This window comes from Giraffa tippelskirchi, chromosome 3, assembly GCF_054371585.1.
Source record: "Giraffa tippelskirchi isolate mGirTip1 chromosome 3, T2T-mGirTip1v1.2.pri, whole genome shotgun sequence".
NCBI lineage: Eukaryota > Metazoa > Chordata > Mammalia > Artiodactyla > Giraffidae > Giraffa > Giraffa tippelskirchi.
The window spans coordinates 87322788-87341780 of record NC_137277.1 but is presented as its reverse complement, the minus strand read 5'-3'; the positions used below and the strand labels follow the sequence as shown (position 1 = coordinate 87341780).

The window sequence follows — 18993 nt, the reverse complement described above, 5'->3', positions numbered from 1 at the left end:
CAGTTTATTCTGCTTTCCTCAGTTTTTCTCATGTACTTTTTCTCTTCCAGGATCCCATCCAGGATACCACATTATATTCAGTTCTTATGTCTCCTTAGGCTCTTCTTGGCTCTGACAGTTTCTCAGACTTTCCTAATTTTTAAGGGTTTCTGAGGAGGACTGGTCAGGCATTTTGTAGAATGTTCCTCAAACGAGATTTGGCCACTGTTTTTCTCATGATTAGACTGGGTTATGGGTTTTGAGGGGGCTTCCCAGGTGGTGATAGTGGTAAAGATCACACCTGTCAATACAGGAGATGTAAGAGACACCAGTTTGATCCCTGGGTTGGAAAGTTCCCCTGGAGGAGGGTATGACAACCCATTCCAGTATTCTTGCCTGGAGAATCCCATGGACAGAGGAGTCTGGTGGGTTACCATCCATAGGGTCATAAAGAGTTGGACATGACTGAAGAGACTTAGCACGCACACAAGAATGGGTTTGGGGGAGGAAAACCACAGAGGTAAAGTCTCATTCTCATTGCATCATACGATCAACATGACCTGTCACTACTGAAGTTTGGAGAGTCCATTTATTCTCTCACTCTTAGGTACCTTTTTCCAGGCCCCCAAATAACACTGACTTGTTTTGTCTTCCAATTACTGAATTGTTGTAATTTCAAAAGTAAAATTGAAGATCTAATATTCAAAGGGAGAAAGAGTACCTAAGCTAGGCAGGAATTCTATAAATTCCAAACCTGTAATAGAAGAGAAGTCAGCAAGAGAGAAGCCTTCTTGTCTAAGCCTCTGCCTTTTCATTGTTCCCCTGACAAATCAAATCACCTCAGACTGAGGAGGTTCTTCCACACCAGCGTATAAACCAGGTGATACTGTCAGTAAAGGACAAGAGGAATTGCCAGTTGTGTCAATCACACTGTCCAGTATATTTTTATAAGATTTCATTCGGCTAAATATAGTTGTAATCCATTTCTGTTGCTAAGCATCATATTTTTATTAGGCGAGGTACTCTCTTTGAAAATCCAAACAGTCTGAGTCTTGTAGCAAAGGGCCTGGAAAAAAAGGGGCAGACTCTAAATGTCAGCGACTTTGGTCAGTTTGAGCTTCCAGACGAGTGTGGTACCGTTTCCTAAATCCACCTTATAGATGAGTCTGGGGAATGACCTGTTTTCATCTCGCAACCTCCCTGATTTTATTGCCATCTCTGTGTGTCTGATTTCATAGATCTTTCTTGTCAGCTACCGAGAGGCTGAGCTACGACCTCGGCTGCTGAGCTCTGTCTCCACAGTCATGTGGTTCAGGTGACGACAAAACAAATAGCTCTCTCAGATGAGAGAGGGCTCTCCAGAGCAGGGCGATCTATAGGAGACGGGAAACTGAAAACTGTTAAAAATCCTTCCTTGTGAGGAGACTCTGGGAATATATTATCCGTGCAAGGAGTCTATGGGTTGCTAAAATTGCAGCAGGTGACCAATGGACGTTTACATACAAAATTCTTCTCTGGCAGTTGAAGAAAAGCAGAATGGATGTTTGTCTATCTTGGTGGCTTAAGAATAAACTTTTCTTGAAACAGGCATTGGCTAAATGTATTAGTCAGGGCTCCTAGTTGAACATCAGACACCTACTGTAGGTCCTTTGAACACAAAAGGAATGTTTTTGCCCAGGTCAGTGATTGTGATCTGCCACTCACTTTTATATGGCCTGAAAGCCAAGGATAATTGTATACTTTAAAATAGCTGGATAAAAAAATTTTTTAAAGAATATTTCCTGACACACAAACATTATAGAAGTTCAAACTTTTTCAGTGTCCATAAATAAAATGCCATTGGAACCCAATCATGCTCATTTGTTTACATACTGTCTTATAGCTGCTTTCATTGCTACAATAGAAGAATTCAGTAGTTGTGACCAAGACTATGTGGCTCACAAAGCCTAAAATATTTACTAATATTTTTTAGTTCAGGCAATAAAATACCATAGACTGAGTATCTTAAACAACAGAAATTCATTTTCTCAGAGTCCTGGAGTCTAGAAGTTCTAGACCAAGGTGCTAGTGGTGGTTGACTTCTGGCAAGAGCTCTTCCCTTGGGCTGCAGACGGCCGCCTTTCTGCTGTGTCCTCACATGGAGGAAAGAGATAGCAAGCTCTCTGGTATGTCTTTCTATAGGACACTACACCCATCATGAGGGCCCTATTCTCATGACCTCATCTGAGCCTAATCACTTCCCAAAGCCCTATCTTCAAACAGCATCACATTGTGGTTAGAACTTCAACATATGGGTTTTGGAAGAACACAATTCCATCTATAGTAACTAATAATTCTTTTACAGAAAATGTTTGCTAATCTCTGTACTAAAGGATATTAGGACACACACAGACTCTCCCAAGAATGCCAGAGAACCAGGCTATACAGTATGTTGGAGGCAACACAGCCAGGAAATTCATACACACCCTGCAAATTGGTTCAGGGAGATTCCACCTCTACCACCCCAAGGTGCTGCCAATACTCCCAGCACCCAGCACTGGACAGGACTGCTAGGAACCTTGGCACTGCTGCCTCTGTAAACTGGAGTGTTGCTCTTTGTATCTCACCAGAATGCATTCAGCCACTGACCGCTACTTGTATGTAAATTTTTTATTTTTAATTAATTAATTTTATCTTTGGGTGGGCTGGGTCTTTCTTACTGCATACAGACTTTCTCTCTTTGCGGAGAACAGGGGCTACTTTCTAGTTGTGGTGCACGGGCATCTCATTGTGGTGGCTTCTCTTGTTGAAGAGCACAGGCTCTAGGGTGCACCAGCTCAGTAATGGTGCAAGGGCTTAGTTGCCCCACATCATGGGGGTCTTCCTGGACCAAGGATGGAACCTATGTCCCCTGCATTGGCAGGTGGATTCTTAAACACTGGCACCCAGGGAAGTCTGCATATAAGCTTTTGATTTGAAGTTTGCTGTGGGTGAATCTAATTGGTGGATCCAAGAACATATATCTGTGTTACCTACAGCTGCAAGAGATGCTGAGACAATGACTTCTGCAGGAATAGGGATGGGAAACCTGTAAAATGGCAAATTCCCTAAAAGGACTATAGTGGTTCAGTTGTTAAGTGATGTCTGACTCTGTGATCCCATGGACTGCAGCACTCCAGACTCCTCTGTTCTTTACTATCTCCTGGAGTTTGCTCCTATTCATGTCTATTGATCTGGTGATGCTATCTAATAATCTCATCCTCTGCTGCCCCCTTCTCTTCTTGCCTTCAAAAGGGACTGTGTGCGTGCTCAGTTGCTTCAGTCATGTCTGACTCTTTGCAACCCCATGGACTGTAGCCTGCCAGGCTCCTCTGTCCATGGGGTTCTCCAGACAAGAATACTGGAGTGGGTTGCTATGTCCTTCCCCAGGGGATCTTCCTGACCCAGAGATCAAACCCACATCTCTTGTGTCTCTTGCATTGCAGGAGGATTCTTTACTGCTGAGCCACCAGAGAAGCCCTCATAAAGGACTATCTAATAGCAAATCACAATGTTAAAATGCCTCTTCCAACATTGCTTGTCCTCTACCACTTCCCCTGAGGATTGTTACCTCTTGAATAAATCCCGCTTCTCCTTGGGAAATATCCCCATTTGCATCCCAATATTTGACAATTTATTTGACCCAGTTTCTTGGATCCAGAGATTGTTTCTAACAAAATTCCCATTTTGGGGAAAAGTGGGTCTCAGAGATGAGAAACTACTCTGCAGTGACATGACATGCTTGTGTCTTTTCCTCCTTACCTTGTTACATTCTCTGTACCAGAGATGAGTTGCTATCAGTGTTCCCTACTTTGGAATTAGGATGTGTCTCCTCTATCTTGGTCAGAATTGAATTCTTTCTGATTACAGTACCATGAGAACTCTGGGAGAACTAGAACGAAAAAACTCAGTCTCACTTTCCCCTTATTCTCTTTGAAGTACCATGTCCAGGAGAATCTCTACTTTTAGCCAAGACAGGGTAACAAGGACCACATTTGCCTTCTATTCGAGAACAACCAGATTTTCCCCTTTCCACCACCTCCACCCCCACCCCAAACCTACAAAAAATCAACCCAAAATACATTTTAAAATGGGTTTCTAAAAGCACTGGACATCAGGCATTGAAACATAAAAGATGTGGGACTTCCCTGGTGGTCCAGTGGCTAAGACTCAGTGCTCCCAATACAGGGGGCCTGGGTTCAACCCTGGTCAGGGAATTAGATCCCACATGCCCCAACTATAGGTTGCTCATGTCACGACTAAGACCTGGCACAGCCAAATAAAGACTACTAATAAAAGAAAGATACAAGATGAGCCCTATGATTGACCTTGAGAGAAGTTCTAGGTAATAGCACATGGAGGAGGAACCCAGAAAGTATGTGTATGTGTTCACTGGTAACACAAGATCTTGAATACTGACTGTTTCCATCAGCTAGATTGGTAAACCTCAAAATTCACAGGGCACTTAGGAAAGTACTAAGTATTAATAAGATCTTAGAAGGGAATTGGTCTCACATAACAAATCTTAAAATCAAGGTGCAAAATAGTCAATCTGTTTTCAAATATTGCAAATAATTTTATTGCACCCCAGAACAAAATCCAAGAATATTTATAAGAAAACAAAACTATCCATCACCCAATAGAGTAATATTCACAATATTTGCATCCACCAAAAGCTTACCAGCATACAAAGACACAGGAAATGAAGAGAAAAACTAACCACTTTAAACTGATATGAAATGGACACAGATACAGGAATTAGTGGCAATGACATTAAAACAGTTATTATTATTGTATCCTAGATGTTCAAAACAATTAGCAGAAACATGGGGGAAAATCAAACTTCTAAAGATAAATACTGTAGTATCTGAGAGGAAAATTACATTGATGAGACCAATGGCAGAAGAAAAGATTAATGAATTTGAATACATAGCAACAGAAATGATCCAAAAATGAAACAGGGAGAAAAAAAGGACTTAAAGAAGGGAAAGACCATCAGTGAGACTTAGGACAACTTCAAGCATCCTAAAATACATGTAACTGTGTATTCAAGCTGGAGGAGGGACAGAAAAACTATTTGAAGAAATGATAGCTGAAAATATTCCATTTTTGATGAAAACTATAAACTCACAGATCCAAGAAGCTCAATGGATTCCAAGCACAAGAAAAATGAAGAAAACTACACTAAAGCACATCAGAACAAAATTGCTCAAAATCAACGATGAATAAAAATTCTTAAAAGCAGCCACAGAAAAAAGATGCATTATATACAGAAAATCTAAGATAAGGACAACAGAAAATTCCTCACAGAAAACAATGCAAAGATATGACAGTGGAGCAACATTTTTAAATAATTGAAAGAAAACAAAGTGTCACATAGAAATTTATATCCAGCAAAATATCTTTCAAATAAGAAGTTAGAACAAAGGCTATTTCGGACATACAAAAACTGAAAGAACTCGTCACTAACAGACCTGCAATATAAGAAATGTTAAAGGAAATCTTTCAGGCAGAAGGAAAATATCACCAGATGAAAATGCTTAACATCTTAGAGATATTGTGGGCCCAGTTCCAGAACACTGCACTAACGTGAATATCACAATAAAGTGAGTCACACACATTTTTTGATTTCCCGATGCACATTAAAGTTATGTTTACACTATAATGTAGTCTATTAAGTGTGTGACAGCATGTCTAAAAAAACATTGTGGATACCTTATTTAAAAAATACTTTTTGCTAAAAATTAATAACTGACATCTGAGCCTTCAGTGAGTTACAGTAGTAATATCAAAGATCACTGATCACAGATCACTGTAATAAATATAATAATACAAAAATGTGTGAAATATTGTGAGATTTACAGAAATGTGACACAGAGACATGACATGAGAAAATGCATTTGGAAAAATGATGCCAATAGGCTTGAGAGGTGCAGGGTAGTCACAAACCTTAAGTTTGTAAGGAAACCAGAAATATCTGTAAAGCACAATAAAGGAGAATATAACTATGGATATACACAAGAACAGAGAGCAACAAAGATGGTAACTACAAGGCCAATATGCAAATTTTATTTTCCTTATATTTGGATATCTTTTAAAAGATAATTGCTGGTTTAAAAAAATAATAATATATTGTGGGGATTATAACATATGCATAAGTAAAACACAAGAAAACAATAGCATAAGTGTTGGCTACAGTAGCTAAGACATCCTGGAAACAATCTAAACATCCATCAACAAATGAATGATAAAGAAAATGTGGTACATATATACAATGGAATATTATTCAGCCATTAAAACGAATGAAATAATGCCATTTGCAGCAACTTGGTTGAACCTAGAGATTCTTATACTAAGTGAAGTAAGTCAGAAAGAGAAAGACAAATACCATATGATATCACTTATATATAGAGTCTAAAATATGACACAAATGAATTTACCTACAAAACAGAAACTGACTCACATAGAGAACAGACTTGTGGTTGTCAAAGGGGAGGAGGGTCAGCCATCTTTTTAGGTTTCTGCATACTGGGAGTGTGTGAGGGGAATCCTCACAGGGGAGTTACTCATGTAAAATAAAAAAGGGAACCTGATTTAAATTGGAGTCAAGGAGGCCAGAAGGGGGACCTCTCATGTCCTACCACGCACTGATAGCTGCAGACCCCAAATATTAATAGGAACAGACTACCCTGCATCACCAACAGGAAGAACATTAGTACTTTACTACCCTAGCAGTAGTAAAGAAGATTTTCTCCTGGCCTGGCAACAGCCCAGCCAATGAGAGACCGACATAACTCAACCAATGAAAAGCCACTACACTTTGAGCTTCCAGTTTCTTCCAATGGACTCTTCCTTTATAACGGTCCAGCTTCTTCTTTCTCTCTATTAAAAAAATATTCCATTCCTTTATTTCACAAGACTTGTCCATAGTTTATGCTGCAGCATGCTTACCCGATCTGCAATTTTCTGTTATTCCTGAATAAACCATTTTGTGGTAAAATAACCGATTACTTTAGTTTTAAGATCAAACTTCCTTACTCCTGGTAAGATTCCCTGCCAAGGAATGGGGCTTTGGCCTCAATGAGCTGGAAGGGGCTGGAATGTATTTTGTAGATCCAGGTTCCCAGGATATTCGTTCCTGCTTCATGAGAGGATGAAGCTGAAGATCAGCTATATAGTTTGGGAGGTGTGTGAAAAATAGTGTGAGCATTTCATGTTATGCCTGAAAATTACTATAGAACTCTATGGAGAGCTTCAAAACAGCATAAAAGTAAAAATTATCCTCTGATAATGTATTCTGTCCTCATAGGACCTCAGAGAATATTTTCTAACAGAGCTAAGATCTGAATAAAATGAAAAGTATTACTTTTATCCCCATTACTTGATGGGCAATGTTAGGCTACTCTGTTCTTTAGGGACTGGTCACTAGTCCCAGAAATCTTCTCAGTATGGGAAAATTTTGTATGGACATTAAAATAAACCATATTGACTAACCTTGAGTGAAACCCAACGCTATGCTCTACCCCCCCCAAAAAGTGCCTTGTGAATTAGTTTGAAAAAAAATAAACATTCAACAATAAAAAAGAGGAATAGTAATTCCTCATCTAGTATCTGCCCCTTGTTCTCCTCCAGAAAGTGTTGTTAACAATTACTTAATCTACACATGGTATTAACATTTATGTGTATATTATATATATTCAGACACATACAGAGAGAACAGATGGATTGATAAGTATATAGATATAGATATCTCATGTATTCTTTTTTAGATTGTAAATTTCTTCATATATACAAAAGATTATAATGTATAAATGATGAATAAAGATTATGACTAATATGAACACTATTGTATCAGTCTTGGTCCTAGAAACATTTGGCATGCTTAAACTGGGAAATCGAGGTGAGCTGCATAAAATAACTACTTTCAAAGTTGCAAGCAGGTTTAGGGGAACCAACAAGGGTAATGGAGTACTCGATGGTTTATCCAGGTTTTGTGGAGTTCTAAAGTTCTATTCGGTTTTTAAAACCTTCTTGAAGGAAAATAAGGTCAAATGTTTGATATAAAAGAAGGTATAAAAATGAATTTAGAATGAGAAAGAAAGCATCAAATCACAAACAGATAAAGCTATAAATACCACAAATACCACAAAATCACAAATATCATCATCATATTACTAGTGAATTTATTATATTTCTTTAATACTTTGCCCTACTTTTTTTTGTTTTTTGTTACATAGTTATTGATCTTCACATGACATTGACTTCATCCTCCAGAGAAAGAATAGAAGCTAATTCAGACTTTCCCCAAGCATAGTCTCTTCTGGGTTCCCTATTCTGTTCAATTGACCCATGAGTTCCTCCCTACAAGAGAATGAGAATAGTCCAGTATCACAGTTAGAAGAACAAATGGTAGCACTTGTCTGCTGAGCATGGGTCAGAGGTACCATTTTTTAAGAGTAAAGACCAGAGCATTTTACAAAGCTAAGGAAACTCTCAGTACATCTTCTATGCTTAAGAATGCTTTTGTCGGGACTTCCCTGCTGGTTCAGTGGTTAAGACTCTGCCTTTGAATACAGAGGGTATGGGTTCGATCCCTGGTCAGGGAGCTAAAATCCCATATGCCTGGAAGCCAAGAAACCAAGAGGTGAAACAAAGGCAACACTGACAAATTCAATAAAGACTTTAAAAAAAAAAAAAAAAGAATGCTTTTGTCACTGCCTATGCCCAGCACTTCTATGGCTCCTTAACCCTTCAAGACAAAGTCTCAACTTCTGCACATGACAAATGAGGCTCTTCATCCTCCTATTCCTTCTCACTGGCCTGAGCTCTTAGTAGAACCTTCCTTCAACTACCTTCGCCTGTTCTATACAGTTTATACTCCAGGAACACTCAATTGAACTGGAGTCTCCTGCATTGCAGGTGGATTCTTTACTAGCCAAGCTACCAGGGAAGTCCCCACAAACACTCAGCCACTTACAATTCCAGAACATCCTAGTTCAGTCCCATTCCTGAGCCTTTCCACATGATGTTCTCTGCTTGGAATACTCTCCCCAGTTTGTCCAGCAAACCCACCCTGTGCCTTCAAGTCGCAGATGAAATGCTAGCCCTCCTACACAGCCGTCTTTCACTCCCTTAGACACACTTCAGGTTTTCTTAAGAACTCCTTTGTTACTTACTGACACAATAATCTTACACTAGTGCAATTGTTTGCTTATCTCCTCACTGTGAGTGCGTGCTAAGTTGCTTCAGTCAAGTCCCACTCTGTGACCCTATGGACCCTAGGCTGCCAGGTTCCTCTGTTCATGGGATTCTCCAGGCAAGAATACTGGAGTGGGATGCCATTTCCTTCTCCAGGGGATCTTCCCAACCCAGGGATTGAATCCATGTCTCCTTCATTGGCAGGTGGGTTCTTTATACTAGCCCTACCTGAGAAGTCCTTATCTCCTCACTAGCCTGTAACTTTCTGGAGATCACAGACTGAGCCTTCCCATCCTTGGATCATAGGCACCTGCACAGGGCCTGGCACACAGTAGGAATTCAATACATGTGTTTTCAAGAATGAGCATTGAATAGACTTCTATAGGCCTCAGTTCAGTTCAGTTCAGTTGCTCAGTCGTGTCAGACTCTTTGCAACCCCATGAATTGCAGCATGCCAGGCCTCTCTGTCCACCACCAACTCCCGGAGTCTACCCAAACCCATGTCCATCGAGTCCGTGATGCTATCCAACCATCTCATCCTCTGTCGCCCCTTCTCCTCCTGCCCCCAATCCTACCCAGCATTAGGGTCTTTTCCAATGAGTCAACTCTTCACTTGAGGTGGCCAAAGTATTGGAGTTTCAGCTTCAACATCAGTCCTTCCAATGAACGCCCAGAATTATCTCCTTTAGGATGGATTGATTGGATCTCCTTGCAGTCCAAGGGACTCTCAAGAGTCTTCTCCAACACCACAGTTCAAAAGCATCAATTCTGCGGCACTCAGCTTTTTTCACCGTCCAACTCTCACATCCATACATGACCACTGGAAAAACCATAGCCTTGACTAGACGGACTTTTGTTGGCCAAGTAATGTCTCTGCTTTTAAATATGCTATCTAGGTTGGCCATAACCTTCCTTCCAAGGAGTAAGCGTCTTTTAATTTCATGGCTGCAATCACCATCTGCAATGATTTTGGAGTCCCCCAAAATAAAGTCTGACACTGTTTCCACTGTTTCCCCATCTATTTCCCATGAAGTGATGGGACCAGATGCCATGATCTTAGTTTTCTGAACGTTGAGCTTTAAGCCAACTTTTTCACTCTCCTCTTTCACTTTCATCAAGAGGCTCTTTAGTTCTTCACTTTCTGCCATAAGGGTGGTATCATCTGCATATCTGAGGTTATTGATATTTCTCCCAGCAATCTTGATTCCAGCTTGTGTTTCTTCCAGCCCAGCATATAAGTTAAATAAGCAGGGTGACAATATACAGCCTTGACGTAGTCCTTTTCCTATTTGGAACCAGTCTGTTGTTCCATGTCCAGTTCTAACTCTTGCTTCCTGACCTTCATACAGGTTTCTCAAGAGACAGGTCAGATAGGCCTAGCACTGTGCTAAAATGTTGTCTCATTTTGTGCTTATAATAACCCTATGAAGAAGTATTCTCATCCTTATTTTATAGATGAAGAACTGAAATTCAGTGAGTTTAATTTGCCCATAGCTGTTTCAACCCAGTTTTGATGCCAAATATTTATGCTCTTTACTAAATACATTATCCTGTTTCTTGAAGCCCTGGTGGCTCAGACAGTAAAGAATCTGCCTGCAACATGGGAGAACTGGGTTCTCTCCCTGGGTCAGGAGGATCCCCTGGAGAAGGGAATGGCTAGCTACTCTAGTATTCTTGTCTGGAGAATCCCATGGACAGAGGAGCCTGGAGGGCTACAGTCCATAGGGTTGCAAAAGGTCAGACACAACTGAGCAACTTAACACTTTGCCTGTCTGTTCTTCGAAGCACGTAAATTGGGCTGTTTTGATAGTACTTAAGCTTGCTGCATACGGCATGGCTGATCCAACTTTCTCTGAAATAATGCACTGTTTTTCATTCTCTCAGAGATGAAAATCCCCATTATGTTTCTGCCCCATCCACTCTCACTGAAACTGCTCTTTTTAAATGTCACAAGTGATCTCTCTGCTGCTGAATCTAACAACAATTTTTCTCTTATCTTTTTTGACTCTGGCTAGCTTTCCACAAAGTTGACTGCTCCCTTTGTTCTGGGAATAATTTTCTCTCTCAGCTTTTGTGACAAACCATTCTCTCAGTTTTTCCTTGCCTCTCTGTCTCACCTTTCTGGCTCTTCCTTCTCTTCCCTACCTCTGAACATTGGACTTGCTCAGAATAAAGTCTTGAACTAGCTGCTCTTCTCTACCCTAGGTGAACTCACCTGGTCCCATGAAATTAAATAGGACCCACATGCTGTTGGCCAAGGGCATTTCTCCAGCCCAAATGTCTGCTTACATTCATACATCCAACTAACTACTTGATATCACTACTTGATTATTTCACTGGAATGCCCTCAATTTTCATTGGTATCTCTTAATTTCTCCCCTCTTCCAGTGCCCCAGTTATTATAGCTATGTAACAAACCACCTCAATTTTTTTTAAATTGATGTATAGTTGATTTACAATGTTGTGTGAGTTAGTTTCAGGTGTACAGTAAAGTGACCCATATATATATTTTTCAGATACTTTTCCATTTCAGGTTATTACAGGATATTGAATACAGTTCCCTGTTTATACAGCAGGTCTTTGTTGTTTATTTTATATATAGTAATGTGTATTTGTTAATCCTATCAGTTCTGTTCAGTTCAGGCGTTCAGTCATATCCAACTCTTTGCTAACCCCATGGACTGCAGATGCCAGGCTTCCCTGTCCATCACCAATTCTGGAACTTGCTCAAATTTATGTCCATAGAGTCAGTGATGCCATCCAACCATCTCATCTCTGTCGTCCCCTTCTCCTCCTGCCTTCAATCCTGGCCACTCTCAGGGTCTTTTTCAATGAGTCAGTTCTTCACATAAGGTGGCCAAAGTATTAGAGTTTCAACTTCAACATCAGTCCTTCCACTAAATATTCAGGACTGATTTCCTTTAAGATCAAACTGACTGGTTTGATCTTCTTGCTGTCCAAGGGCCTCTCAAGAGTCTTCTCCAACACCACAGTTCAAAAGCATCAATTCTTTGGCGCTCAGCTTTCTTTACAGTCCAACTCTCACATTCATACATGACTAATGGAAAAACCATAGCCTTGACTAGATGGACCTTTGACAGCAAAGTAATGTTTCTGCTTTTTAATATCCTGTCTAGGTTGGTCAGAGCTTTTCTCCAAGGAGTAAGCATCTTTTAATTTTATGGCTGCAGTCACCATCTGCAGTGATTTTGGAGCCCAAGAAAAATAGTCTATCACTGTTTCCATTATTTCCCCATCATTTTGCCATGAAGTGATGGGATTGGATGCCATGATCTTAGTTTTTTGAATGTTGAGTTTTAAGCCAGCTTTTTCACTTTCCTCTTTCACTTTCATCAAGAGGCTCTTTAGTTCTTCTTCACTTTCTGCCATAAGGGTGGTCTCATCTGCATATCTGAGGTTATTGATATTTCTCCCCGCAATCTTGATTCCAGCTTATGCTTCCGCAAGCCCAGCATTTCTCATGATGTAGTCTGCATATAAGTTAAATAAGCAGAGTGACAATATACAGCCTTGACGTACTCCTTTTCCTATTTGGAACCAGTCTGTTGTTCCATGTCCAGTTCTAACTGTTGCTTCCTGACCTGCATACAGGTTTCTCAAGAGGCAGGTCAGGTGGTCTGGTATGCCCACCTCTTTCAGAATTTTCCACAGTTTATTGTCATCCACAGAGTCAAAGGCTTTGGCATAGTCAATAAAGCAGAAATAGATGTTTTTCTGCAACTCTCTTCCTTTTTCGATGATCCAGTGGATGTTGGCAATTTGATCTCTGGTTCCTCTGCCTTTTCTAAAATCAGCTTGAACGTCTGAAAGTTCATGGTTCACATAACCAATTAAAAAAGTATATAACGCCCTTGTTTATACTAGTGAGGGGGGCACTCTCCGTCCCCCTTCTGATGTCTATGTCAGAAGCTTTCTCTGTTCCTTTTTCACTTTAATAAAGCTCTGCTACACAGAAGCTCTCCAAAAGTCTGTTTCCCCAGTCCTGTGTAAGTTCTGGTGGCTCTATGGTGGGGTTAATGGCAACCTCCTCCAAGAGGGCTTATGCCATACCAGGTCTACTGCATTAACCCCACCATAGAGCCACTAGAACTTACACAGGACTGGGGAAACAGATTCTTGGATGGTACAAACAAAAGCTTGTGTGCACCAGGACCCAGGAGAAAGGAGCAGTGATCCCACAAGAGACTGACCCAGACTTGCCTGTGAGTGTCCAGGAGTCTCCAGCAGAAGTCAGTGGGTCAGTGGTGGCCTGCTCCAGGGTTGGGGGCACTGAGTGCAACAGTGTGTGCATGGGATCTTTTGAACCTTTTGAAGGAGATCACTGTTATCTTCATTACCTCCACCATAGTTTGGCCTCAGGTCAAACAACAGGGAGGGAACACAGCCCCGCCCATCAACAGAAAATTGCATTAAAGATTTACTGGGCATGGCCCCACCCATCAGAACAAGATCCAGTTTCCTCCTCAGTCAGACTCTCCCATCAGGAAGCTTCCATAAGCCTCTTATCCTTCTCCATCAGAGGGCAGACAGAATGAAAACCACAATCACAGGAAACTAACCAATCTGATCACATGGACCACAGCTTTGTCTAACTCAATGAAACTATGAGCTATGCCGTGTAGGGCCACCCAAGACAGACAGGTCATGGTGGAGAGTTCTGACAAAACGTGGTCCACTGGAGAAGGGAACGGCAAACCACTTCAGTATTCTTGCCTTGAGAACCCCATGAACAGTATGAAAAGACAAAAAGATAGGACAATAAAAGATGAACTCCCCAGGTTGGTAGGTGCCCAATATGCTACTGGAGATCAATGGAGAAATGACTCCAGAAAGAATGAAGAGACAGAGCCAAAGCAAAAACAACACCCAGTTGTGGATGTGACAGGTGATGGAAGTAAAGTCTGATGCAGTAAAGAACAATATTGCATAGGAAACTGGAATGTTAGGTTCATGAGTCAAGGCAAATTGGAAGTGGTCAAACAGGAGATGGCAAGAGTGAACATCGATATTTTAGGAATCAGTGAACTAAAACGGCCTGGAATGGGTGAATTTAACTCAGATGACCATTAAATCTACTACTGTGGGCAAGAATCCCTTAGAAGAAATGGCATAGCCCTCATAGTCAACAAAATAGTCCAAAATGCAGTACTTGGTTGCAATCTCAAAAATGACAGAAGGATCTCTGTTCATTTCCAAGGCAAACCATTCAATATCACAGTAATCCGAGTCTATGTCCCGACCACTAATGCTGAAGAAGCTGAACAGTTCTATGAAGACCTACAAGACCTTCTAGAACTAACACCCAAAAAAGATGTCCTTTTCATTATAGGGGACTGGAATGCAAAAGTAGGAAATCAAAAAACACCTGGAATAACAGGCAAATTTGGCCTTGGAGTACAGAATGAAGCAGGTCAAAGGCTAACAGAGTTTTGCCAAGAGAATGCACTGGTCATAACAGACACCCTCTTCCAACAACACAAGAGAAGACTCTATACATGGACATCACCAGATGGTCAATGCTGAAATCAGACTGATTATATTCTTTGCAGCCAAAGATGGAGAAGCTCTATACAGTCAGCAAAAATAAGACCAGGAGCTGACTGTGGCTCAGATCATGAACCCTTTATTGCCAAAATCATACTTAAATTGAAGTGAGTAGGGAAAACCACTAGACTATTCAGGTATGACCTTAATCAAATTCCTAACGATTATACAGTGGAAGTGACAAATAGATTCAAGGGATTAGATCTAATAGATAGAGTGCCTGTAGAACTATGGACAGAGGTCATGATATTGTACAGGAGACAGGGATCAAGACCATCCCCAAGAAAAGGAAATGCAAAAAGGGAAAATGGTTGTCTGAGGAGGCCTTACAAATAGCTGAAAAAAGAAAAGATGCAAAAGACAAAGGAGAAAAGGAAAGATATACTCATTTGAATGCAGAGTTCCAAAGAATAACAAGGAGAGATAAGAAAGCCTTCCTCAGTGATCAATGCAAAGAAATAGAGGAAAAGAATAGAATGGGAAAGACTAGAGATCTCTTCAAGAATATTAGAGACACCAAGGGAACATTTCATGCAAAGATGGGCACAATAAGGAAAGAAATAGTATGAACCTAACAGAACCAGAAGATATTAAGAAGAGGTGGTAAGAATACACAGAACTATACAAAAAAGATCTTCATGACCCAGATAACCATAATGGTGTGATCACTCACTTAGAGCCAGACATCCTGGGATGTGAAGTCAAGTGGGCCTTAGGAAGCATCACTACGAACAAAGCTAGTGGAGGTGATGGAATTCCAGTTGAGCTATTTCAAACCCTGAAAGATGATGCTGTGAAAGTGCTGCACTCAATGTGGCAGCAAATTTAGAAAACTTAGCAGTGGCCACAGGATTGGAAAAGGTCAGTTTTCATTCCAATCCCAAAGAAAGACAATGCCAAAGAATGCTCAAACTACCACACAGTTGCACTAATCTCACAAGTTAGCAAAGTAATGCTCAAAATTCTGCAGGCCAGGCTTCAACAGAAAGTGAACCGTGAAATTCCAGATGTTCAAGCTAGATTTAGAAAAGGCAGAGGAACCAGAGATCAAATAGCCAACATCCACTGGATCATCAAAAAAGCAAGAGAGTTCCAGAAAAACATCTATTTCTGCTTTATTGACTATGCCAAAGCCTTTGACTGTGTGGATCACAATGAACTGTGGAAAATTCTTCAAGAGATAGGAATGCCAGACCACCTGACCTGCCTCCTGAGAAACCCATACCCAGGTCAAGAAGCAATAGTTAGAACTGGACATGAAACAACAGATAGGTTCCAAATTGGGAAAGGAGTACATCAAGGCTGTATATTGTCACCCTGCTTGTTTATCTTATATGCAGAGTACATCATGAGAAATGCTGGCCTGGAAGAAACACAAGCTGGAATCAAGATTGCTGGGAGAAATATCAATAACCTCAGATATGCAGATGACACCACCCTTAGGGCAGAAAGTGAAGAGGAACTAAAGAGCCTCTTGATGAATGTGAAAGAGGAGAGTGAAAAAGTTGGCTTAAAACTCAATGTTCAGAAAAAGATCATGGCATCCGGTCCCACCGCTTCATGGCAAATAGATGGGGAAACAGTGGAAACAGTGACAGACTATGTTTTTGGGCTCCAAAATCACTGCAGATGGTGACTGCAGCCATGAAATTAAAAGATGCTTGCTCCTTGGAAGAAAAGTTATGACCAACCTAGACAGCATATTAAAAAGCAGAGACATTACTTTGCCAACAAAGGTCCATCTAGCCAAAGCTACAGTTTTTCCAGTGGTCATATATGGATGTGAGAGTTGGACTATACAGAAAGCTGAGCACAGAAGAATTGATGCTTTTGAACTGTGGTGTTGGAGAAGACTCTTGAGAGTCCCTTGGACTGCAAGAAGATCCAATCAGTCCATCCTAAAGGAGGTCAGTCCTGGGTGTTCTTTGGAAGGACTGATGTTGAAGCTGAAACTCCAATACTTTGGCCACCTGATGCGAAGAGCTGACTCATTTGAAAAAACCCTGATGCTGGGTAAGACTGAGGGCAGGAGGAGAAGGGGACAACAGAGGATGAGATGGTTGGATGGCACTACTGACTCTATGGGCATGAGTTTGAGTAAGCTCCGGGAGTTGGTGATTGACAGGGAAGCTTGGCATGCTGCAGTCCATGGGGTCTCAGGGAGTCAGACACAACTGAGCAACTGAACTGAACTGAACTGACACAAAAGCTCTTCAGTGATCAAGCCTGGTCCCTGCTTCCAAAGCTAAATCTTTTTCAGAGATCACGAATCCAACATCATTCACCGTAAGCTTTCAGTAGGTAAATAAATAGATAGATATATTCATCCAGTGGTAGTAGAAAAAAAGCTATTACTTCCTCAGTGCCTCTTTAGCCATGAAGAAAAAGTAACTCTTAAGAAGTCTTCTCCCATGACAGCCAAAGTACAATTCCCAGACTTCTTGAGATTTCAGCATTTAGATCCAGGTCCTGGAACAGACCTGGCTTCTTGATCACACTCTGTCCCTGGAGAAGTCAGGCTTGTCAAATGATCAAAGCTATATATCACCTGTATGTCTCAGAGGAGGTGACCTCATTAAACCACACTTGTTTCTGATGCGCAGAGAAGTCTGTGTTGGGTTTCTTAGGTTGGGGACATTTTTATCCAGGCAGCCATCTGCAGCCCAGTCTAACCATCCACTTTTAGATCATCTCTGCAAACATTGTGCAATTCCAAACATTCAAAGACACAGACACAATGGTTTCTAAACATTTTGGATTTGTTACAACATTACATTTATCCTTTTCACTCTCCACTCACCTAAATGCTATAGGTATACATTTGATTTTCCTGAACTAAAAAGAATCACAATGAAGCGATTTTGGAAGCATTTTTGAGACTTTTGCCAATTTCTTTAAGGTTTGTCAACAGCCTCAGGTGTCAAAAGACCAGCATTCCTTATCACCCATCTAAAGGCCTCTTGACAATCTCATTAGTACTGAAGGTTGGTTTACCATTTCATTTGGCCTTTTCAAGATGTTAATTTTTTCCCTTTTATTCACACTAGATCTTCAGCCAAGAAAATGTACTCTCAGCTTCCCTTTGAGGAAGATTTTGCTTTTATTGTTTTTACTGCACTTATTTTTCTTTCTTTTTTTCTTATGATAGCTTGCCATATCCCCTCTCAATTTTATTCTTATGATGATATTTAACCCTTTGATACCTGCTACCTTTGTTGATAACAAAATGGTAGCCTATCTGTCTCTCCTTTGAAACTCAGGAAGGATTTGTCAAGTGTGACGTTTAAAAAAAAAACAAAAACCAATTGTATCTGTTTGGCAGAGAGTCACTGCTGTATTTGTGACGCTTCCCTCCAGTACTTTTCCCCGGGACTGACAGTTTTGGTCTGTTTCACTGGCTGTTGTATTGTGTTCCCTTACACTGTCTCATCCGCAATGGTTTGGTAGCAAGTCTGTGTGATGAAAGGAGAAGGCAATGGCACCCCACTCCAGTACTCTTGCCTGGAAAATCCCATGGATGGAGGAGGCCTGGTAGGCTATAGTCCATGGGGTCGCTAAGAGTCGGACACGACTGAGCGACTTCACTTTCACTTTTCCCTTTCATGCACTGGAGAAGGAAATGGCAACCCACTCCATTATTCTTGCCTGGAGAATCCTAGGGACGGCGGAGCCTGGTGGGCTGCCGTCTGTGGGGTCGCACAGAGTCGGACACGACTCAAGCGACTTAGCAGCAGCAGCAGCTGTGTGATGAATGAGTCTTGGTGAACTGGAAATCACAGTTAACACTCGGAGTCCTCCACGCTCTCCCTCAACCATGTATAGGCCACCTCACATCCTTTTTCTGCTGCAAAGAACCATGTAACTTACTCTAATACCTATTCATCTGTCTACAAGATGAGATTGTAGAAACCTTAGTGAAAGACTATGAAACTTTAGTGAATACAAAACATGGCTGCCATATCTAGGATTTTCTCAGCTAACCCTTTCCCCATGTGGAGTTTGCATTGTTTAAAATTTAAGTTTTCTGATATCTAAAGGCTAGTTTTCTGGTTAGGCCAAAGAAAGCATGAATGTTAATGAGCAACATTTTAATCAACTCTCTCAAGCTTTACCAAATCACTCAACTATCTTATTGCTAAGAAGGATTCTACAAACTCTTTTCAGATAGAAATCCTTTGGACTGGTGCCTTACAGACCAACCTTGAGAACAGTTTAATGTGATTGGGCTTTTAT

At 40.9% G+C, this 18993-nt stretch overlaps 1 long non-coding RNA gene across 1 annotated transcript in view; it reads right to left on the bottom strand.

Annotated features, from left to right (window-relative positions):
• LOC145541423 (uncharacterized) overlaps positions 1-9058 on the bottom strand; it is a 30663-nt gene extending 21605 nt beyond the window's left edge. Inside the window, exon 1 of the long non-coding RNA XR_014079000.1 lies at positions 8975-9058. This is a non-coding gene — a long non-coding RNA (uncharacterized LOC145541423). The remainder of the gene's footprint in view (positions 1-8974) is intronic.
• Between the last annotated feature and the right edge of the window lie 9935 nt (positions 9059-18993).